The sequence below is a fragment of the Pinus tabuliformis genome, chromosome 5_2, assembly GCF_031772625.1.
Source record: "Pinus tabuliformis cultivar Carrire ecotype Pingquan chromosome 5_2, CPIR1, whole genome shotgun sequence".
In the NCBI taxonomy this organism is placed as follows: Eukaryota; Viridiplantae; Streptophyta; class Pinopsida; order Pinales; family Pinaceae; genus Pinus; species Pinus tabuliformis.
In genome coordinates, this window is record NC_142306.1 from 268,915,963 (window position 1) to 268,941,205 (window position 25,243).

The following is a 25,243-nucleotide window of genomic DNA, read 5'->3' on the forward strand; positions in this document are numbered from 1 at the left end:
TGTTATTCATCCACCCAAGGAATTTACCCATGGTATTGTAAGTGACATCCATCCATGGTATTATGACATCCACCCACGGTATTCATTCACCCATGGAATTGACCCATGGTATTGCAACTGAAAAAGACTATAAGTAACAAGTCACATTTTTAAAAGGACAGATTGTCCACCACAATGTAGCCTTTATAGTTATTATGGGTTTTAATAAAAAGTTTCTTTGTGCTTTTATTTACTCTATGTTTTGTCATTTTCTTTCTAGCATTGCAATTCTTTAGGTCTTGGGGGCCTCCCCCACAAGATCCATTTCAATATTTTAGATCTTGGGGGCCTTCCCCCCAAGATTTGGATCAGTGGTATTAGATCAGAGTATGATTCCATGGGAATGAGGGTTTGATTCATATTTAGTTTCAAATTTTGAAGCAATATTCAACAAACTTCAGGCATGAGCTACGTCCTCTACAGAGCATTTTCTAGGGCCAAGCGGAAAGAATTTTTTTTTGTTGTTTTTTTTGCAGGAATGTTTTTGGGCGGCGAGTTTGCATATCATATATGAAAATTTTCGTGAAAAATTTACAAAAACAAATACCATATCTAGATTCCTTACAAAAAAATACCCAAATTCAAAAAAAAAATCGGCCGAATCGGAGTCCGAATGAGGGAGATACACTGATTTAAAATCAGTCATGTTGCAGAAATGTTTATGATGACAATTTTGGTGTAGAATTTTAGAAAAGTTATTGTAGATCTTAGCTCCTCTAGAAAAAATTCTCCTAAAAAATGGGTCGAATCAGAGTTCGAATGTGGGAGATATCGCTAATTTAAAATCAACTATTTTTTCAGAACTTTTGTGACGACAAAAATGTTGCAGTGCGAATACGAGATTCTAGAGTGCCCAGGTAAGGATTTCCAACACATGGGATAATGAAAAATGGACGTTCTATTTCCAAAAATAGGTTATAATAAATATCTGAGTTATATTTACCGAGTTATTTCCATTTTTATTTTGGAGCAGCATTTAGAGCGGGTTCCCTTTGGAGACGTACCCTCCCACCCTGCTTCAGTAGGCACTTGCTTCAAATTCATCAGTTTCAACATAACAGCATTTGGCTTAGGTTCTTTGGAGACATACCCTCCCACCCCAAGCCATGTAGGCACTTGCTACTTCATCAACAACCAACATCATGGTTATGAGTCAACCACACAAAATCCTTGTCATCAAAGTCCATTTGCTAGGTCGCACATTGTTAGCATCACAGCTGGTCACAAGCACTACAGGGTATCTCTATCCTCAGATCTTCGTTTGTCATGGTTATGGGTCATCCACAAACCCACACTTCATCAAAATCCATTTTCTAGGCTACACACTGTTAGTATCATAGTTGGTCACAATCATTACATGGTATCTCTATCCTCGGATCTTTGTTCATCATGGTTATGGGTCATCCACAAACCCACACTTCATCGAAGTCTGTTTGCTAGGCCGCACACTGTTAGTATCACAGTTGGTCACAAGAATTACAAGGTATCTCTATCCTCGGATCTTTGTTCATCATGGTTAAGGTTAACCACATAAAACCCTTATCTTTAGTGGCTCTTCATATTCAACAAAGGCTTTGCAGGAGGGAACTTCACGCAATGGGGACCATTGCTTCTTAAGGAGGGAGGAATGATCCGAATATCAAATGGAATCAACCCATGGTATTGTCATTGACATCCACCCATGGTATTGTGACATCCACCCATGGTATTCATTCACCCATGGAATTGACCTATGGTATTGTAACTGAAAAAGACTATAAGTAACAAGTCACATTTTGTAAAAGGACAGATTGTTTGCCACATGTAGCCTTTATAGTTATTATGGGTTTTAATAAAAAGTTTCTTTGTGCTTTTATTTACTATCATTTTCTTTCTAGCATTGCAATTCTTTAGATCCTGGGGGCCTCCCCCACAAGATCCATTTCAAATCTTTTAGATCTTGGGGGCCTTCCCCCCAAGATCTAGATCACAAGTTCAACATTTAAGTAGCTAAGAAAATCCCTACACTACTGGCCCTTTCGGCATCAATCCGTAGAGCGCAGACTAAAGTCTCACCCAAAGAAGTATGGGGGGATGGAGGAACCAAGTTTCTGTGCCATGAGGTGGTTGTGATGTCGGTTATTTTCCCTAACCTTCCTTCGCACAGATCGATAAGCCCTTTAGGGCTTACCAAAGTACTTCCATTATTCGTCCTCAAGGCCTCTGTGAAAGTCTTTGGTCGTCCTTCGCAGGCCCTAAATAGATAGATCAGGCACTTATGCACACCTATAATTACTCTTACTTCTATATCTACCCAGATTCACTTAAGTATTGGTTACTTTAACATGAATTATGGTTAGCTTCATGTAAACATATATCTCTACTTGCGGTCATACAAAATAGAGAAAGATATAGATTCGCGCATTAGAGTGACATTAGAACATAAACCTAGTATATAACATAATCACATCTAATGAACAGAAATAAAATACACAGGTAATTTTAGAATACTCCTCTTTATTATTCATTCAAATACCCAGTACATGCTCTGACTACCCTATGCACACAGCTGCAGGGGTCTGCGCACTCAACTGCAGACTTCTACCCTAGGCCTCTACGCACTCATCTGTAGATCCTCTTCCTACGTTGAGAATCTTCTCTCTTATCTCTCACAGACGCATACATAAAACATAACAAGACTCAACTATGAACTGAACCATCTTAGACTCCTCTAAGACTCCCTTTTTATAAATTCCCATGGTCCACATAACATGGGTAGATCTCTAAAGCCGACATGCTTTTACACAAAAGCAGGGTGGAAACCCTTTATTGACTCTTGGCATCTTTGCGCTCCATGGCCAAAAAATGCAGAGACTTTACACAAAACTTGGGCTTTTAGCCCTAAAACTTGGGCTTTTAACCCCAAAGTTAACCCCAGGGGACCCATTCCCAACAATAGCCCTACTATTGAAGAATTGATAAGAAGTCAAAATTTCACATATGGGAAACATTGGAAAGGTTTATTATGCCTCAGGTTGACAGATGAGGCTTCCATATGGTGGAAATCACTTGATAGCAAGAAGTTGTGCAAACTTTCAGATGAAGAATTTGAAAATTTCCTTTTAGACAAATGGTCTCATTCTGGGAAACAAGATAATGAGAAACATATCGGGTTATTTTCTAGTGGTATCTCCTTATTACAGGTTCATGGATGTATTCAGAATGAGAAGATCATTGTGTCTATAAATTGTAGTTGGAAGCAAAATATTATAAATGTTAGTTTGACAAAAAAATTGCAAGTTCCATCAAAACACATTGAAACCGCACAGATTGATAATGACAATGTTCAAGTTTATAAATATTTGAAGATTGTTATGGAGAAGTATGTATTTCATTTCGATTTTTATGCTTCAGATATGGCTAATGTGGATGTTGTTTTGGGATACCCTTGGATGGAATCTGTTGGCACTATCAATATTAATGTGTAGAAGAAATTCCTGAAGCTCTAGTATAAAAGGAAGAAAATTACATTACAGGATATTTCCATCAATAAACGGGTAGAGTCCAAGGAGGCTAAAGAAGAAGATGTTTTAGGTACTGACACATCATATGAGGAATCTGTGGTCGAAGTAATACTAGAAGATAAGCAACAACTGCAAGTGCCCCAACATGTACCAGATAGAAATCAAGCTCCATTAGGTGGTGCATTAAAGAAAGATACACCATTGCTTAAAACTTCAGCATATCACCACCCACATCACCCAAGAAGAAAACAGCCAACATGATGGAAACAAATTAGCTGCAAGGACAACAACCCCTGCATGACAGATAGAGAGGGGCGAGCATCCACCCACAACACATCAACACAAAAGAGCCGCCAGGTTCAACTTCCATCTCAAGCAAGCGAGGCACCAGCTAGATCGAGGGTTCACCTTTCTATTGCATGGCTATATGCACGTGCATGGTACCATTGGACTTCTCTTTTGAGTAGATCTTATTATTTGTGTTCTTCCTATGTTTCGGGGACAAAACATATTTAAGGGGGGTGGAATATAGTATACTAAGGGGGATATTATGGGATACGAGGGAGGTACCCAAGGGAATAATGTAATAATTGGATGGGCCATAGTTAATAAATAAAGTATTTAACCCGCATCATGTAAGGGACCACAAGTAGCTAGCAATAATGTGATAAGCCCATGGTATTAGATATATGGTATTGAAAGACCCATGGTAATGACCCATGGTATTGTATGTATGAAGCCTATATAGAGGCTAGAGACTCCCCATTGAGAGATGTCAAGGAATATTGTATTGATAAGAATATGGCTTGTGGAGTGTTCTCCTTCCTTAAGGAGTAATTGTATGGTGTTACCCTACCTCAAGGGTTTTGATATTAATAAATATCTAAATTTTATCACTTTCCCTCTTCTTATTTCTGGGTATATTTCTATTATCATATATTTCTAGTTTAGATCTATTACAGGTGCGAGATAGACCTTTCCAATTCACGTGTGTCTCTTACTGGGTGGTACTATTACCACTCATTTAGAGGCTCACTTTACTATCCCCCTTTTTGGTAAGAGAACCTTGACACAGTTACATTACGCACTCACAAGGCACACATACCTTGTTGTTTGAAGATACCAGCGTAACAATCTCATGTGCTAATAGCTAGAGCCAAGGAAAATATCTAAGTATATGCCAACCGGGCCTTCATACCGGATGAGACTCTTACACCAAATAGTGTGAGATCTAGTTGGGACTTCACATCAGGTAAATCCCCTATGTTGGTGGGTCCAGCACCATCAACAAAATGGCACTAGAAGGAGGGCCAGACGACAGGTTGTTCTCGTAGAGTCTGGTTTGAATCTCTTACTTAAAAATGGCTCTTCCTGACATTATAATCATGTGATGTCTTTCTACAAAGTTTGAATGTACCATCCCCGCAGAAGTTATCCATGACCTGTCCAAGTTAAAGTTCAGTGGTGAGGGTGAACCATCTTTTCATGTGCATGTGTGCCAAGTTATAAACTTTTTCCTACACCACAAGATAGAGTATGAGGATATCTGGATTGTATTTCTCACCCTCACATTCGAAGGTCATGTTCAACACTAGTGTTACACATTACCCTTTGCCTCTACCTATTCATTTGGTTAGCTTGCCAAAATAATGATTAAAACATTAAATGAGTATAGCCATTGAGATTTTCATGAAAAAAATTGTCATTCAAGTATGGAGCCTAAAAAATTAGTTGAGGACTTTTTTGATTTCTTACCTCACTTTTGTTACAAAATTCCTGAACAACTTGTGAAATTTGACTTCTTGAGAGAATATTTTAAATTCTTGGATCATATTCCTCAACATGGTGAACCTCCTGATTTCAATTCCTCCCCAACTCTTGCAGATCATGAGGCACCTCAAATTGTGGAGGAGGAGCTGAAATCCCCTTTGTTCCTTGTCCTCCTCCCTTTCTAGTCTCAATGTGGGTATCCCCTTGCAGTGATTGAAAAGCTGAGAAATCTGCACAACATCCCCAACCAATCTTCTCATCCATCTCCTGCTTCAATGGAGGAAATTCCAGAATGGCTCTGGAAGCCTAGAGATAAGACTCACTCCTCCATTCTACAACAAGATGTCACCGTGCATAAATCAAGTGATCTCAAATCTGATTTTCATCTCTTCCATCCTCTAACATATTGTACAATAAATTATTTCAATCAACCCTCAGTCTTCGGAAGTCATCACTCACATGCTTCCATATGTCATGACGAATGCCCAAGCACATCATGTGATCTTCCATTTTCTCATGAAGACTCTAACTCAAATCTAGAATGTGCTTTGGTCAAAGAAGACATTCATATCAAAACTTCCTCTTCACCTCACTTGCCTGTGTGTCCTGTCATTCACAACGCATCCACATGCATCAAATATGCTCCACGTTCTCTTGTTTCTTCATCCGCTGAGTTCTCTCCTCAATTGACACAACACAGTGAGGTTGTCCATGATAAAGTTGAAAACAGTCTGATCATAGAGTGTTCTTCCCATTCGTTGTCATCTCTTCTTTTGCATGAAGACAACTCTTCAAATCAGCTTGCTGAAGATGAAAGATCTGGTGAAACATGTGACAGAGATGGTTGCCATCCTGAGAGTAGTTTTGAATCAGCAATAACATCCATCCTCAAGCCATGCATGATCTAGTTCACACTTCAAAATATGATTCTGCAATTTTGGAAAGTTTGGGGACGTACCAGGGAGTCGAGGCACTTCAACATCCATTGATGGTTATGCTAGTACCTCGTGACTCTGGTAAGCCCCCCAAACCAAATCCGATCTGGTTTCTCATGCACAATCTATCTATTTTCATGGTTTCATTTAGTGTCGATCCTCGTGTAAAACATGTTTGGTATTCCAGGCATGATCTTTCAAATTTTAAAAAATTTACTTATGGCCAAATCCACATATATGTTACAGAACATCCATCTTGATGCACATCTCTTACATCAAACTCAAGTTGGGAATGTTTGTCTCTCATGAAATCATGGAATTGTGAAGTTGATCATCTCAAGGATTGTCTTTGCCCGCAATCATACTTATCAAATTTTCCCTCTCATTATCAACTCGTCAATATTCTTGCGAATCTTGTAATGTGAATCTTCCCATTCATCACACCAGCAATCCCACTATGTGATGATGCACGCACGAACTATCACATGAATCAAGTTCCTCTCCCCAGCTGGTTTCATGCATTCACAATATTGGCATCTCTTTTAATTCCTGTGATAACCATGACGCCTACGCAGTTTTTCACTAGTTGCAGGAAGGTGGTCTGTCATGTCTATCTCATAGCAAACTAAGTTCCATTTTTCAGAGCATTCGCAAGATTGTTCAAATGAATTTTTCTTTGTTCATTTCAAACTAGGAATCTGATGTCTCAACCAGCTCATCTGATTATTCCTATATCTTGGGTAACTATCACTCGGCTTGTCATTTTCCCATCAGCACATCCAATAACATTTTCTTTGCACTCTCTGGTCTTCATTGTTTAACATCTCTCTCTTCAGATTTCCTTCAAGTAGATGAGGAACTTCAGGCTATGCTAAAGGTTATGGCAGGTCTTCACTGTCTCAACATGACTTTTGAGGATGATCAGATTTATTTTTCCTTACAAAATTCTCATCATGATCTTGTCTGTCAAATCGAAAATTCACCCTTTCACAGATCATGAGGCTGTCCAAACAACCATTATGAATTTCACAACCCATTCGCTAAATGGATGGAACAATCTTACTGGGCAAGACATGTTGCAAGTAACAAGCTTCAACCCTCCCTCACCCTTGCTAAGAAGCTTGGTGTAGATAAGGACACACTCACAAGAAGCTTCTGAGGATTTTTTAAAAATGGTATCCATCACAGAGGTAAGCATGTGAATTGGGTGGTTGTGACACATCTTTTTTCCCACATGCAAGACCTTCCTTTCCGTGTGCATCTTGTTCAAGTTTTTGTATTTTATGTTGCATACTAGTTTTTATCTGTTTTAATCACTTGTATATTTGTGGTTGTAGGTTGGGAGTGACTATTGTGGCTTCGCTAGAAATTTCATTTCACGTAACCCAGACCATTTAGCTGTTAGGATAGGAGTAGGATTAGTTGCATCTTAGTTTTCCCTTCCTTGCACTCATCATACACTCATAGTCGGTCATGGTTTTCTTATTTTACATGTTGTTGCTTTAGTCATTTTTCTTTCTTGTCTTCTAGTTTTGTTCCCTTGTTGTGTATGCCTTTCTTATCAACTTTATTTTCCTTTTTTGTTGAGTTTTCTATTTTTTTTCACTACACAAATAAGTGTTGGACCTGCACTGTGTTTTGGTTTCTGAATGGGTATGTGGATGAAGTTCAAAGAGCCTTGTGACACTGTAGCATTTGGCCAGTCCTGTGTTTGTCTTCTTTGTGTTTGGTTGTAACTTCTGGCTGACGAAGTCTTGACCGAAAGTATGATCCCTCTGTAAGGAAATTTTTCGTCGAACCATGAACCCATGTCTAGTTTGGGAAACCTCATGCCTATACTCAGTTTTCTGCTCTAGTTTGTTCAAGCTTATCCAACTAGTAGAAATAGGGAAGGGGAAAATCTAAATGAGAAAACCTGAATCAGAGGACTTTATATGCCTCTCTAAAGGATCAACCTCTCTTTCTCTCAATAAGTCGGGATCCCTCTTCCACCCCAAAAATAAATAAGTGCCTATGCACAGTACTCTTTCAAAAAGATAACAAAGGCGAAAGAAGAGAAAGGCTTCCTGTGCAGAGAGGTGAAGCAGGAAACTCCATTTGGGTACTATCTAGGCTCACTGGTAGTGGAGAAATTCTTGTGTTCCTACGTGACTCCGCTGGGGTAGTGTCCAAGCCTGCTAGCAGTGGAGCAACACCAGAGATGAAAAATTATACTTTGAAAATATTAAGCTCACGAGCCAAATTACCCTTCCCAATTTGAAACACTATGATCTGGCTGAATTTTGTGTTGTGTTTAACTGATTCGGTACAAGGTGAATCGTGTTTGTCCACAAGGTAAGTGGGGAAGCCAAAATGATCTACACAATGAATCAATACTCCATGAAAGGCCAAGGCCCTACAATGTAAGAAAACCAAAACATAGAAGATGGTATTCAACTAGTGTGTCACCAAGTGTTGTAGTAGCTGCAACACCGTCCAAAATTTTGGCTTACATCCAAATTTTAGAGCCTTCCTTAGTTTTTCCTTTGATGGTTGCAAACACTCGAGCTCACTCCATGAGCTCTTATGAATTCTTTTCACTCGTTTTCTTGTTTGACCAGCGATCATCTTTTGGCATATTGATTTCTTTTCATGCTTGCGATCTTGTTTTGGTGGGTTTGAAGATTTTTATTTGTGTGTTTGCATTTTCTTCACTATGAACATAGTTACCAATCAAACGAGAATGTGAATTGGTACCCATTTTTTTGAGGTGGCAAAAAATCACCCGATTTTGAAAAGTGATGATGCTAGAATACACTTTTTTTTGCATATTTTTTGCACTTTAAATTTTCTTATGTATCAAGAATGAACATTTTTTTTTGATGTTAGTCATTTTCATGTTGATTTTGAAAAGTGTTGATGCAACATCAACACATTTTTTTAAATGTTAGTTATTTTCATGCTGATTTTGAAAAGTGTTGATGCAACATCAACACATTTGTTTAAATGTTAGTGATTTTCATGCTCATTTTGAAAAGTGTTGATGCAACATCAACACATTTTTTTAAATGTTAGTAATTTTCATGCTCATTTTGAAAAGTGTTGATGCAACATCAACACATTTTTTTAAATGTTAGTGATTTTCATGCTCATTTTGAAAAGTGTTGATGCGGCATCAACACATTTTTTTAGAGAGCTTATTTTTGACACATCAATTTTTTTATGTATCAAGTATGAACATTTTTTTTTTGTTAGTGATTTTCATCTTGATTTTGAAAAGTGCTGATGAGCATAAGCCTTTTTTGTTTAGAGGGCTTAGTTTTTACACTTTAAATTTTCTAACGAATTAAGTGAGGATAATTTTTTTTAAATGTTGGTGATGTCCATGTTAGTAAAAAAAAAAAAACATGACAAAAAAATTCAAATACAAAAGAATATATAAAAAAATAAGAAAAACAAAAAACAAAAAACCTAAAAAATTGTAAAAGAAAAAAGAAAAATTACTGGAAAACAACAAAAAAAATAAATTAGAAAATATCAAAAAATAAATAAAAAATTATATTTTTTCAAAAAAAAAAAATCAATTTAAAGAAAAACAAATTAAACTAAAAAAAAGAAAATCTAAAATCATTTTTTTTAAGTTAAAAAACAAATAGAAAATAAAAACCTCTTTAGAAAAAAACCTTTAAATAATGGAGTTGTCTTTAAAGAGACTTTTTGGAAGCTTTTCCGGTGGGTTTTTCCGGTCAAAATTCGGCAGCAATTTATTGAAATCGCAAGTTTGATAGCTAATTTCTGCACAATCAAAGCGTCCCAGGGGTTTTTCAGGGTGCTAAATCCAAATATGCAGTTAAAAAACCATTTTAAATAATACAAATCAAGATTTAACCTCAATTTTTTCCGCCAGATTCCGTCACCGAAATCTCCAAAAAGTCGCACTAAAAACAACTCCTTAAATAATTACCAAAAAAATTTAAAATAAAAAATAAAAATCAATTAGAATAAAAAAAATATTTAAATTAAATAATTTAAAAATAAAAATAAAAAAAATAAGAATTATTTTTTGAAATTAAAATTATAAAAATAAATAAATAACATAAAATAAAATTAAAAGAAAATAACAAGAAAAAAGCAAAACATAATTAAGAAATAACATTTAAAAAAAAAAAAACATTAAAAAAAAAAATTAAAAACAAAAACAATTAAATTAATAAAATTAAAAAAAATAATATATATATATATATATATATATATATATATATAGTAGAAACATTAAAAAAATTAAAATATTTAAATTTAAAAATAAAAATTTAAAATTCAAAAGAAATATTAAAAAAAATTAATAAAAAAAATTCCCCTCCTCCTCGCTACGTCCAACCCTACCCTGCTCCCCCTCCCTTCTCTCACCCCAACCCCCCTCCTCCCCTCTCCTCTCCCCCTCCTCCCCTCCCCACCTACACCCACCTGCTCCTTCCCCCCAGCCCTCTCCTTACCCTCTTCCACCCTTGCCACCCCCCCCCCCCCCCCCAACCCTTGGCCCCCCCTTCCTCTCCTACCTTGACTCGCCCCCTCTCCCTCACCCCTACCCCCCCACTCTCCCTCACTCGTCAGCCCTCCCCCTCCCTCTCTCCTCTGCCACCCCCATCCCTTCCCTCTCCCTCACCCCTTGGCCCTCTCCACTTGGCCCTCCCCGCCAGCCTGGACTCCTAGCCAGCAGTGAACAGGTTACTAGCTGAGGGCCTAGGCGATGGGGAGGGTCAGGTGGAGATGGCCAAGGGCTGAGCGAGAGGGTGGCATCGAGGGAGGGGGAGGGTCGATGGGTGAGGGAGAGGGGGTGAGGGCAGTAGTGCAGGAGGGATGAGGGTCGAGGGGTGAGGGATGGGGGTGGGGCAGGGGGTAGGGGTGAGGGACGGGGGTGGGGCAGGGGGTAGGGGTGAGGGAGGGCCGAGGGTAGGGGAGGGGGAGGCCTGAGGGTGGAGGAGGGGGAGAGGAGGGGTTTGGAGTCGGCGAGGTGAGGCTACAGTTGGGCGGAGTGAGGCTCATTTTTTTTAATATTTTTTTTTTTATTTTAAATATAATTTTTTTTAAATTTTTTTTTAATGATTTTAATTTTTTTAATTTTGTTAATTTAATTTCTTTTGTTTTTTAATTTGAATTTTTTTTTTTTATTTCTGTTTATTTTTATTCTTTTTTAATTTTTTATTTATTTATGTTGTTTTTAAATGTTTATAATTTAATTTTAAAATTTAAATACATTTTATTTTAATTTTTTATTTTATTTTAATAATATATATCTTTTTTTATTTTTTTAGTTTAAATATTTTTGAACCTTTTTTTAATTTTAATTTTAATTTTTTTTAATTGATTTGAATTTTTTTATTTTTACTCTTATAATTTTTTTATTTTTGTTGTGTAATTATTGAACCTTTTATATATATATATATATATATATATATATATATATATATATATATATTACTTTAAAAAAAAAAAAAATCATTTTTATTTATTTTTTCTTAATTTATATATGTTTTTAATTTTTATATTTTTTTTGGTTTTAATTATTTATTTTTTATAAATTTTTTTCATTTATTCAAGTTAACACTAATTATTTTTTTTTACATTTTTTTTTATTTTTTATTTTATGATATTTAATCTATTTTTTGTCATGAATCATCCCCTTGCCCCCTTGGCCAGTTGGGCCTTGCGGTGGACAGGGGATTTTTTTTTTTTTTTTTTTTTTTTTTTTTTTTTTTTTTTTTTTTTTTTTTTAACGTTGTATTTTATTTTTGTAATTTTTTAATTTGCATTTTTTATTTAGTTTTTATTTTATTTTACCTCTTTTTATATTTTTTATTTTTTTAAATTTACATGCTATGGTTAATTTTTTTTACACTTTATAGTTTTTTTTACGTCATTATATAAATTTTTTATATTTGATTTTTTTGGTCATGTTTTTTTTATGTTTTATTACTTGTTATTATTTTTTATTTTTATTTTTTTTCAATATTTGAATTTTTGCATTTCTATATATTTTTTATATTTGAATTTTTTTTTCCATGTTTTTTATGTTTTATTACTTGTTCTTATTTTTTTTATTTTTTTTTCAATATTTGGGTTTTTGTTTTCTGATGTATTTTTCACACACAGATATATATATATATATATATATATATATATATATATATATATATATATATATATATATATATATATATATATAGTCTGTGTCAATGCTTGTCTAGCAACCCAATCCCACTATGTGCAATTTGATAATTGATTTTAAATTTTTCGTTATAATGAATCGAGTCTACCCCACAATGTGTTAATTTCATGGTTGGTCTTTAAGTTTTCATTACAACAGATTGAGCTCACCTACACTGTGTGTCAATTTGATAGTTGATTTTTTATTTTTTATTTTGCAATGTGTCAAGTTCTCTTAGGCTAAGATTTTAAAATCGTTACACATTTAACATTTAAAAAAATTATTCTTGGTATAAAAAAATAAAAAGTAGAAAAATAATAATTATAATATTAAAAAAATTTAAATAAATGAACAATAAGTAATTAAAATTAATAAATAAACAGTTAATAAATATAAAAATAAAAAATAGATATAAATAACAAATAAATAAATGATATACAATTAAATTAAATAATATAATTCAAATAAATAGATTAACACATAAAATAATGTAATATATATAGCAAACAAATACGTTCAGATTTATTCAATCATTAAAACCTAAAATTTAAATCATAATATTAATATTAAACAAATACTTAAATAAAATTTATTAAATAATTATATATATATATAAATAAAAATCAATTAATTAATTAATTAATAGTTACAAATCAATCAGGCCGAAATTATAAGCTAAAAGATATCAGATATCTTTCTAAACAACTATTAATAGCTTCATAATTTTCTCGACTCTCTCTTCTCAAAATACAGATCTCATTGCCCTGATGATGGACTCATCTAGCTAGTCCGAAACATTGGTTTCATAAATTGTTCACAGGTTTTTCCACTAGCATAAAGTTCATTTTTAAAGTTTTTTTAGTCATAAATTTTTTCCATAATGTCATGATATTTTATCTTTAATGCTATGGTCGAAAACAATTACAATTTCAAGGTTTTTTAGAGTCAAGATATTTTATCTTTAACAACATGGATGGAAATAGTTGGAATTATCAGGATTCGAGACATGATATTTTATCTTTAACATCATGTCCGAGAATTGTTGGAATTTTATAGTTTTTCAAAGTCCGGATATTTTCTCTTTAAATCCATTACTAAAAAATGTCAAAATTGTACCCTGATTTTTTTTTATTCCAAAATAAACAAAAAAAAATTAAGGGTGTTTTTTCATCCATTTAAAAAAAAATTGGTTTTTACTTCCATTTAAAAAAATGTTGAAAATTTACCCTAAAAAAAAACATCATTCTAAAATAAACAATTTTTTTTAAGGATGGTTTTTTCATCCATTTTTCAAAAAAAATGGTTTTTACTTCCATTTAAAAAAAATGTTGAAAATTTACCCTAAAAAAAACATCATTCTGGAATAAACAATTTTCATTTTTGGGTTGTTTTTTCATGTTTTTTTGGGGTTTTTGGGCTTGAGTACCCATTTTGAGGTAATAGTTCCCATTTCATCCATAACTATGTTTATGTAAACATCCATTATACTCACACAAAGTTGTAAGCACTTTCGTGCAAGTGTCATCATGGTCGTCTGAAGGTCTATCTCAATTGTCGTGCTTGTCGTTTTCAGCTCTAAATCAGTCTCACCGAGGGCATGTTTTGTCTTGTTGTACTAGTGGTTTGTGTTGTCCCGCTGTTGAAGTATGCTAAGTGTATGATGACAATTTCAAGTCTGCAAAAGTTCACTTGCTTTCAACACTTAGCCATTTTCTTGAAAATATGTCTGACCGGACAACCCTCTTCCACCAAATCCTGATTGAGTTGTACTGCCTAGTCTCAGCCATCAGTGATCTTGCTTTGCATCTCAGAACTGCGCAATGCTTGAGGTTGTCTCCCAGGTTAGCTTCCCTATGCAATCTCGAAGGTGAGCAGCATGTCTACCTCCGAAAACTGCGCAAAAACTGGCCCCATATCCAAATTGAATTGTGCATTTCTCAAGCACAGTCATCAAGCCTCCTTCTGGTCTGTCAAAACCCTACACTGCACCAAGACCTAGGTCTGCACTGATCTCCAAAATTACGTAGATGTGTCCTATTGGTCCTCTACTACCTTGCTATGTACTTCCTTCAAAAATTATGTAGACATGTCTAGAAAGCCTCCTACTGTCGATCCTTCACTGATCTCCAAAACTGTGCAGACATGTCCAGCTGGTCCTTTACAGCCTTTCTCTGCACTACCTTCAGAAACTATGCAAACATGTCTAGAAAACCCTCTGCTGCATGTCCTGCACTGTTCTCCAAAACTGCACAGTGATGTATAGCAGGCCCTCTACTGCTTGTCCTGCACTATTCTCTAAAACTACCCAGTCATGCTCAACAACTCCCTCACAGCCTTATCATGCCTTGCTCTTGAAAACTGTGTAGAACTTCCCAGAAGGTCCCTTATTGTTGGGTTGTGTTATATTCTTTCCACGACTATGCAAGTTAAAAAAGTCTCTGTATGGGTTAAAGCAGTCACCAAGGATGTGGTATCAGAAATTTGATACATTTATAAGGGGAATTGGATTCACTAGAAGCAAAGAAAATCACTGTGTTTATTTTAAATTAATTGGTGACTGTTTTATTTATTTGGTCTTGTATGTGGATGATATCAATTGCTGGTTGGAAATGACAAACAAATTATCCAGGATTTGAAGACCCAATTGTCCTCCAAATTCGACATGAAAGATCTTGGTGCTACAAACTATATTTTGGGCATGGAAATTAAAAGAGATCGAGCAAAGAGGAAGCTTTGGTTAAACAATACTACAGAGGTTTAATATGCAGGATAGTAAACAAGTGAAGGTTCCTATTCCTGTAGGTATAAAGGTATCTGCTAAACAGTGTCCCAAGACACAAGAAGAGGAAGATGACATCTCCCATGTTCCATATGCAAGTGCAGTAGGTAGCCTGATGTATGCGATGGTCTGTACTAGATGAGACATTGCACATGTAATGGGAGTATTGAGCACGTTTATGTCAAAAACAGGGAAGGAGCATTGGACAACAGTGAAGCGGGTTTTCAAGTATTTGCATGGCACTAGTGATTATGGTTTTTGCTACCAAGGAAGACCATGATTGGACAGAGTGTTGGATATCCATGGCTTTGTTGATGCAGACTGGGCTGGAGATCTGGATCAGACAATATCTACAAGTGGGTATGTGTTTAACCTATTTGGAAGTGCAGTCATATGGATGAGTAAGAAACAATCTGTAGTGGCACTATGAACTACATAGGCAGAATACATGGTAGCCACTCATGCAAGAAAGGAAGAAGTTTCGTTGCAGAGATTATGTTCAAATATGGGGTTAGTACAGGGAGCTATAAGGATAGACAGTGACAACCAAAGTGCAATTTTATTGGCAACGAACCTTGTTTATCATTCAAAGACACTGCACGTTGATGTTTAGAATCACTTTGTGAGGGATATGATAGAAGACAAAGAGGCGTTGCTGGTAAAGTTGGACACTTTGAAGAATATTGTAGATGCATTGAAAAAATCTGTGAGCATTGAGAAGTTCTCTTGGTGCAGAGAAACAATGGGCATTTCATGGTTGGATAAATGAGTAAGCTCTCCTATGGAAAGAAAAAAACAAGTGGGAGAATGTTGGTTTGTGTTATATTCTTTCCACGACTAGCTCCCCTAGTAAAACTGGGGGGTTGGGGGCGGGGCCCCCCCTTCATTGCACCGATTGTCACATGGGGTTTGAGGGGGGTGGTTAGCCCCCCTCTATAGGGTCTAGGGTAGCGCCCCAAGGAAATGTTTTTTCTCCGATCCTATATTAGGTGAGCAGACCTACTTATGGTTTTGTGCATGGTTTTGGGCACAATGGTTTTTGGTCCATGGTATTAGATGCTTCGGCATGTGTATATATGTATTGTAACATTGAAAGAAACATAATGAAAAATCAAGCTAGTAGTCCCGGTTTTGGGATCTAGGGGAAAATATTTGTGTATATGTGTTTTATGTGTTATGCTTTGGAATTGTTTATTTTCTATGTTTTAGAATTTGTATGCAGGTAATTTCTATACGAGGTTAAAATCTACACATAGAACCCTCTCTTTCCTTCCCTCTAGGAACTGCGCAGAAGTGCTCCTCAGGTCCCACCTTGCAGCTACCACTAGTGTCCTTCACTGCATAATTCAGACTCTCGGTGGTCACTTCGCAGTTTTTCTTGACAGTGAAAGTTGACCTCCTGAAGTTACTCATTCCAGCCTGAGCTGCGCTCTGCACTGTCTCAGTGAGTTCTCCTCCCTCCTTGTCACCCAAAACACGATAAAAATGCATCATGCTAGACTAGGAGTTTTTTTATTTGATGTCGTCCCATCATGAGTGAATTGCAGGAACAGGTACACGGATAGATCATGGTGAGATGACGAACACAATGAAGAAGGAGCGCACATGCTAGAAGACTTGCTTGTAGCTATATAGACGTACCAAGCACATGAGGAAACAAGTGAAAGGAACATATGTGTTGAACCGTCATGCAAGGCCAAGACCATCAAAGACCCCACAACACTATGCCATGCAGAGGAGAAGATAAACCACACCAAGAGTACATCCATCACTTAGTAGCGCAGAAGCTTGACATGGACACCTCATCAGTAAATGTCAGCAGTTTCATGTCGAGTTGTGTCATGAGATGTCCTGGCCACATCACCACTATGTGCCATATCCATTGTAACTCAATATATTGTAAAGTGAATTCCAATGGACGCACACAAGAAGTTGAAGACTCATGTCAATTTAAAATTCATTGGAAGTTGAGTAGTCATGAGGGTAGTCCAAGAGTCACAGGGGTCAAGCATCACCTTTGGATATATATACCCCTCACATTGTATGGGCAAGGAATTTTCACCTTAGCTCCTCCCACATAGCCTTGAGAGTCTGTAGTTTGTTCTTTGAGGATCGAGGAGTGGCTCCATTGTCCTACTACTGGGACTAGTGATGTATGGTGTACAAATGTGTCTTGGTACTTTTTCTTAATTCAGAAGCATGTTAAGGCCAACACGTTTTCACGTATCTTTTATAGATATTTGTAAGACTACTCTTTAAACATTTGTAATCCATGTCTACTTCACCTATACTAAGATAGTTGAACTACTTTGGTTCTTTTAGTACTTACATTGTTGAGGATGTGATGTATTTCTTATCACCATTGTGTCATATCTATGGACTACTACGCGGGATACTAGATCGGCTACCTTTGTGTATTTGCTATAATTGTTGTCACATCATTGTGGGCTACTCTGTGGGATACTCAAAATACCATATTTGTTTTCTTATTATAACGATCATCACATCCATTTGGACTACTCTGCTAGGTGGTTTTCATGTTGTCCTCATCACCTCGGTTTTAACGATTGCCTCATCCGCTATGGACTATTCCGTTGGGTTTTTGAAAAACCTTTCTAGTTCACTTGTGTCTCTTCTTGGGTGGTACTACTACCTCTCATTTATAGGCTCACTTTACTCTCCCTCATTTGTGGTAAGAGAACCTTGACACAATTACATTTCAATCTCACCAGAAATAAGTGCCTTGTTGTTTTAAGATACCAGCGTAACACTCTCATGTGCTGACAGCTAGAGCCAAGGAAGATCTCTAAGTATCTGGAAACCAGACCTTCATACTGGATGGGACTCCTACACCAAATAGTGTGAGGTCTATTTGGGACTTCACATCGGGGAGATCCCCTTTGTTGGTGGGTCCAACACTGTCAACAGGTCTATACCTACTCCGTTAAAAGTTTTGGCATATTTTTGAACATTTACCCTCATACCTAAAGCAGTGCTATTCAACTATTGTATATTACGGATATTTTGAGATTCTTGTGGGGATCCATTGCTAAATAGAAGAACATTGTTTACAAATAAAAAGCATGTTAAGGATAAAGTTCTTCCAATATTTACCCCTAATATAGCACCAACCCTCCTAGCTTCCAGAATGGTCATACCAAGACCTACAACAATAATTGAAAATAACAAAGGAGAGGTCATTCCTGCCTCAACCCTCTTGAAAAATTGATGCAGATCCATTTATTATGACTGCATAGGAGACTGAAGTTATGCATCCCATAATCCATTTCGCATTTTACAATTGCGAGATTGAATCCAACATTGATAAGCAGGAGTCTAATGGAAAGCCAGCTAGCTCTGTCATAAGCTTTTGACAGTCTAGCTTCATAACATGGCTGGGAGTTTTTTTGTTTTTATGGTATGAAAATATTCTTGGGTTGTCTAGCCTATAGCATAAGAATCTGTCTTCCAGCTAGCAAACCAAACTTCTCCTGAGGAATTTTTTTAACCCTCACTGCTAGTATCTTTGCCAAGATTTTGTAAGTGCAGTTACATAAGGATATTAGTTTGAAGTCATTAAAGGAATTTAGCTTATCCTCCTCCAAAAGTGCTAGAAAAGTAAATTCAAAGGCACCAACACTTTTCCTATACTTCTCACCTCTTCAATCACCCTAAGTAAATATTCATCCAAGAGGTCATAGAAACCAATAATGGATTCTATTGGCTACCCATCTATGCCCGTGCTTATTTCCTTCTTGAAAGAGATTTTAATTCCTCCTTTGAGAGTACCTCCATCTGCTACTGATTTTCCTCCTCAGTCGCAAATCTGGGGTAGAAAGAGGATATCTTCATAATCTTTGCAATATTTTCTCTGCCACGGTCTTTATATATGGATTGGAAATGTGTAACTTCCTTGTCAGCTAGTTTATGAACTTCTAAAATTTTATTGCCATGTTGCTTCTCTCTTTCCCATATTGTGTTTATTTTCTTCCTATGTTTTGCAAAATTACGGAAGAACTTTGTATTTTCATCCCCTTTCTTCAGCCAAATTTCCTTTCTCTTCATTCTCCATTATGTTTCCTTCAAGTATGATTTTTTGTTTTTTAAGATTTACCTTGATTTCTCCTTTGCATTAAAAAATCCATCCTCATCCCCCTCATATAACTGTGCTATCTTTTCCTTCACTATTTTTAGTTATTTGTGCTTACTCTTGTGTTTAACATTTGCCAAAACAACCACTGCTACCTTTACTTTTTTAGAGTTGTTGCAAATTTGAAGCTTGTTGTATCCCTTGACCTTCCATCATATGAAACCCAATTTTCTTTGACCAAGTTAATACATTCCTCATCTTCAAGCCAAATAGGGTTAAATTTGAATTTCTATATTTTTAGAAAAATTGCCAGATGATGTGAACCCCCTCCAATCTCTACCCAAGATATAATCCTATATGATTCACTCATTATATCTCTATTACTAAGAATTTATCTAGTATTTTGGAAACCCTATATTTACTTCTTCTGTTGTTTCTCTAGGTAGGCACAATTTTAATAGGTTCCACATACCAATCAAATGTTTTAATCACAACAATTTTAATGTTCTTTAGGTGTGTAGATTTGTAAGAAAAAAGCTACTGGAAGCAATGTTGGTTGAAATGTAACTTGTCATCATCCTTACATCTTACAGTGAAGGTGGATCCAATGCAATTGTGAATAACATTCTAGTCAACTTCATTGTGCCAATTGTAGCATAGTTTTTCAAAAGAGCCTGTGTTTATAGCCCTACATGTTTGATGGGAGTTAAGTCATTGCATGTTGTTAGAGAAAGTATTTTCATGGTATGTATGCTCATTGTTCCTTTCCATACTCATATTCCATTGGAGTTGGAACCAACTAATTAGGGTTGGTTTTGGTGTGGTTGATCTTAGCAATTGGTTCTCATTATAATTTTTCTTTGGGAGTTCCATAATTTGGATATTGGATTGACCTTTTTAGTAAATTCATACGAGACATTAGAATGTCTGATATTTTTTATTTCAAAGTACATTGTTGGGAAGGTAAACAATCTACCAAATTCATAAGTGCTTGGCCTTAATAGAATAGGTTGAAATTGTGGGCGTTGATATGAAGGAGATTGATGTTCTAGTGGTTTGTGGGCCTTTGGAATGAATTTTTTAATGAATGAGTTGTGATTGCCTACGATGATGACCAAATCATTCAACAATATTTGGTTGGAAACATATTATTGGTTGGCAACAAGCCTCCACATTTTTTTTATTCACCTCTTCTACGATTGGATTTTGTGAGAAAGATTAGGTGGTCTTGTGAATATATTGCACAATTATGTGACATGGTGAGATTGAGTGATGTGTGTGTGTGTGAGGGCATTATTCAATTGAGGGAGACTAACTAGAATGGATTTTGGGTGTATCTCATGAAAAATTACATTTTATTGAGTGGTGTAAAGATGGGTTTAGGTGATTGAAGTCTGAAAGGGGTTTAAAATATTAGACTGGAAATGGATTCAAGGACATTCATGGATTGAAGGACATGGGAAATCAGGGAAGGGATAGGGTGTGTATGCATTCTAGGAGTAGTGGGATGGAAGGTGCTTGAAAACCTTAACCTTCATTGTGAAGAAGCTGACAATGGAAAGGTAATGGTGAATTTCTTCAAGTAGGGTAGAACTTATGATCTTATGTTAATGGACAAAGGAAGCTGAAAATGGAAGGTGAATTTCTTCAATGCTTTCTTGTGTATGTTGTAGCCTCTAATACACTTACCCAACATTTTCCAAGTACAAATTAGAAAAAGGGAAGGTCCCAATCTCTTTTGTTGTTAGCAAATTCCCAAGGAAGCCACACAACCATAGTCTTTTGTTCTTCAGGGTGGTGTCAAATTGGAGTGTGAACCTTTGGAGTGACTAGGAAACAACCTTTTAACAATTATGTTTATGATCATATTTGTTTATATCGTCCTTCGAATTCTAATTTCATTTATGAGAATCAAAATCGAAACCAAATTCAATAAGAGTTTAATCATATATTTGATCAATGATGTTATGCATTAATATTCCATTTATGTGGTTGAACATCTCAGCCATAAAGTTTCCTAGTTAATCTCGTTTTTAATGGGATAAAACATTGACATTGTGAAATTACTTATCAGAAAGTGCCATAAAACAACATTTTTCCTACTATGCTTTCCAATGTTGGTAGGAAAGTTGTCTAAGAGTGCTAGGAAATTTGTGGCTATTATGTGTCTAATAATTGTCTAAAATTAGTCTTGCCAGATTGAAACTAAGTGGAAAAATCACTAGTTTTTATAAACATCAGAAAATTTAATAAAACGAGATATGGTTCCTAGAACTTACAATTGAATGAAAACTAATTATAATATGCATATTTTAGAGTTCAAATGACAAGGTGAGAGGGGCTCTCTGCTGCCTACAAACACCTTTTTGACATTTTCCATAGAAACAGGTTGAGGGCCACATTACGTTATCTTATCTATCCCACATGCCACATTTATTATCTCAAGGGTGATTAATATAATTTAATTTTATTTTAAATTTCAAGATAGAGGTTTGCTTTGTTGTATGGTGACAAGCATTTTGGTAGACTCAAATTTGTGGAACAATAATACTTCAAAAAAACATAGAAAGTACCAAAGGAATGCCTTACTAGAGTTGTATTCTAGTATCAGTTTGTTTCCTAGCTGCTCCCAAGGTTTACACTTTCCATGATTGTCAATATTCACACTTTCAATGACTGTCTATGGCTGGCTTCTTAGCTAGGAAGCACACCATAAAGTTTACAATTTTGCTGTGAAACTTGTCGTCTTGTTGAAAACTACCAACATAGGTAAATGACAACCAAAATTTATGCTACGTGTTTTTTTTAACATTGTTTTGAGGTACTAATCCACGAAAATCCAAATTTATTCCATATCTCTTTCTCAATGTAATTTGATCAGTTCTTCCTGCACGATCTTGACAAGGTCTACCTCTTATGAGACAATACCTTATTATCAGTTGCCTCAAATGTTCAAAAAACTATCCTCCACTTGACTTTGTTGGCATCGTACCCATTGAAATTGGAATGTCACATTTGCAATTTAATTGTAGGCTTATTGTTTATTCATCTAACGGTAACATGTTTGATATCTTATAATGCCCTTTTCTATGTTTTATTTGTTCTATATATCTTGTATATCTCAGTTAAATTTGTTTAGAACCAAATGTTTCACTTTGATGGTTTAATGTATAAACATGTATGATTATTGACATATGTATTAATACAAGGGGTCATGAATAATAATGTTTTAACTTTTGCAGTTACATTCATCTCTATCTTGAAAATATACCCCCTCTTCTTTTGAATATCTAGAATGTAGATAAACCTCTTTATGTGGCCTTTCTCAATTTATTTTTCTATCTTCATTGAAGTTTATCTTTGGAATTTCATCTTGAGGAAGAACATAGTTTATTTTGAGTTTCTTAGATGTCTATCCATCATTCCATTGACAAGATTACATGGAGTTGGTTCAACTTCATTACTTGGACTTTTAGGAGATGAAGCTTTCTTGTTTTTTTTATTTAAAGCATAATTTTTTATGTTTATTGGTACTAGTTATGATATATAGGCTTTCTTCTCCTTTCAATGACCTTTTTTTTTATCTCCTCAAATTGTGGTATCAATTAAATCTTCTTTATTGATATCCACATAGATATTTATCTTTATGATGGTTATATTTATATGAATGTCAATAGACTATTAGTGTATTTATGATTTTAACTGGTATCAACACGTGCCAAACTTTCCAATGTACAATCTATTTGGATGGTCAATTTGGTTGTGTTATTCAAACATGCGTGTATGAATCATTGGAGCTTCGTGATGGAGGGAAGAACTATATGGGAAAGGGTGTCTCAAAGGTGTGTTATTGGCCTTAAATGATTTAATCTAATGACATTGTAATAATAGATTATAGAAGATAAAGAGTTATCCTTGGGAAATCAGATTCATAACATGTATTGGTTTTCTAAAGCTTTTACTATGGAATAAACTACCATACTTTCTGTTTGGCTATGCAATTTTTCATTTTATATATTGGTGAGTATTTTTGGTGGAATGAAGTAAAAATCTATAGATATTTATTCTATCTTAATATGTATAGTTAGTTCATTGAGAAAATTTGAATCTTATTTTGGTTTTGTTTGACAGGTTGTTGAAAATGTCAATAACATTAATGGACCAGCTCTTATAGGGAAGGTATGAAAATCCATTGGGAAGGACCCTTTTCTGTTGCTATGCCATATTTTTAGATTTTGTCTTGGTATTGTTATTCAATGGAAGTTAATCTTTATGTTTGCAGGACCCAGTAGATCAGACTAGAATTGATAACTTCATGGTATGGGAGCTTGATGGAACTCAAAATCAATGGGGTTGGTGCAAAAAAAAGGTGTCCACCACTTCATTTTTCTATTATATTTTGAAACTGTTTGATTTTCTATTTTAATCAGGTTCATACAAAATATTTTCCTGAGTATTTTGATGTCTATGAATTTGACTAGCTTGGAGAAAACAATATATTAGTTGTATCTCTTGTAGTTTGTAAACCAGGGGCTTATGTTAAAAAGATACCTCTTTATTAGGTACCTTTTCTTCTAGCTTTGGAATCTTCTGAATTAATTGTGAAATATTTCTGAAGTTATAGTTGAAATTAGTTTTATGTAGTTCCAATCTTTTTGGAGGGTGTTATTTTCTTTAAAGGTATCCTTAATTGGAGGATGTTTCACAAGGATTTAATGGTGTGTTTCTTGTACGTTTCCTATTAATAGTGTCTATGGAATGCTTCTTATGTATATTACTAATTGAGAGATCATATAGTAATGTCATTGGGAGGTACTGACCTTAATGAAATGCAACATATTGCTAACATTGCTGGTAACAAAACCTTGGTGATGCCAGTACCTGCTTTCAATGTCATCAATGGAGGTTCACATGCAGGAAATAAACTGGCAATGCAGGTATATATTTTTTATTTATATGGAATTTATCTTTGTAATTTAAAATTACAAAACTATTTTTTGTCTAGGTTTTATTGAATTTTATCCAATCCATCCATGTAATGGAATCATCCCTTTCATTCCTAAGAGAACGAAGTGTTTACAAATTTACTTGAGAATAGATATGTAGATATTGAAATTTATAACATAGCTTAAATATTGATGATCATGGTAAGACAAGACTTTATGATTCTACGTGTTGGAGTTTCTTCATTTAGAGAGGCCATGCATATGGGTTCATAAGTTTACCATCATTTGAAGGCATGCTTCTATTGCTTTGACACATGTTGGGATGGGGTCCCCTGGGTCAAATTTTGCTAAGCTTTGTTAAAAATTGTAAAGTCTCTGCATTTTGAGGAGCAGAGCGTGAGTAGCGTAAGTTGATAGGAGTCAAAGGGGATTTAGGAAGGTCAAACCCCTTAGTTTGTTAAATTTAATTTATTTTGAGACCTGCCCATGGTTCGTGGACCATGGTATTGTATTAAAGAAGAATATAAAAGGAAGCCATAGAAGAGTAACAAGATAGAATAGAAGTAAGAATAGTGCATTTTTTGGGTCTAATCTTATATGTTCTATACTTGGGTGAAGGGGAAGGCTCCTACAGCTGTGTGCGCCGAGACCTTGGTAAGTATGCAGCTGAGTGCGCGGGCCCCTGTAGCTGTGTGCACAGGGTTGGAAAGAACTGTAATAGAAGATATGAAGCATAGCAAAAGACTTATTTTGAAGAACTATCTGTGCATCTGTGTATTATTGTTTATCTTTGAATTTACTATATTTATGATCTATTGAATGTATTTAATCAGGAAAAGTACTTAACATATTCACGAAGACATAGATATGTTTATTTATATGATGTTATGTATGTTTAGCACAATCGGCGAAGAACATAAATCTACTAACTCTTAATTATTGTAAATTTCGGGTCTCAAGGGTTAGGGTTCACGAACATCAAGATAAAGCATTAAGC

At 35.3% G+C, this 25,243-nt stretch overlaps 1 pseudogene; it reads left to right on the forward strand.

The window, feature by feature from the left end:
* Positions 1-7,419: 7,419 nt before the first annotated feature.
* LOC149158557 (enolase 1-like) overlaps positions 7,420-25,243 on the forward strand; it is a 75,734-nt pseudogene continuing 57,910 nt past the window's right edge.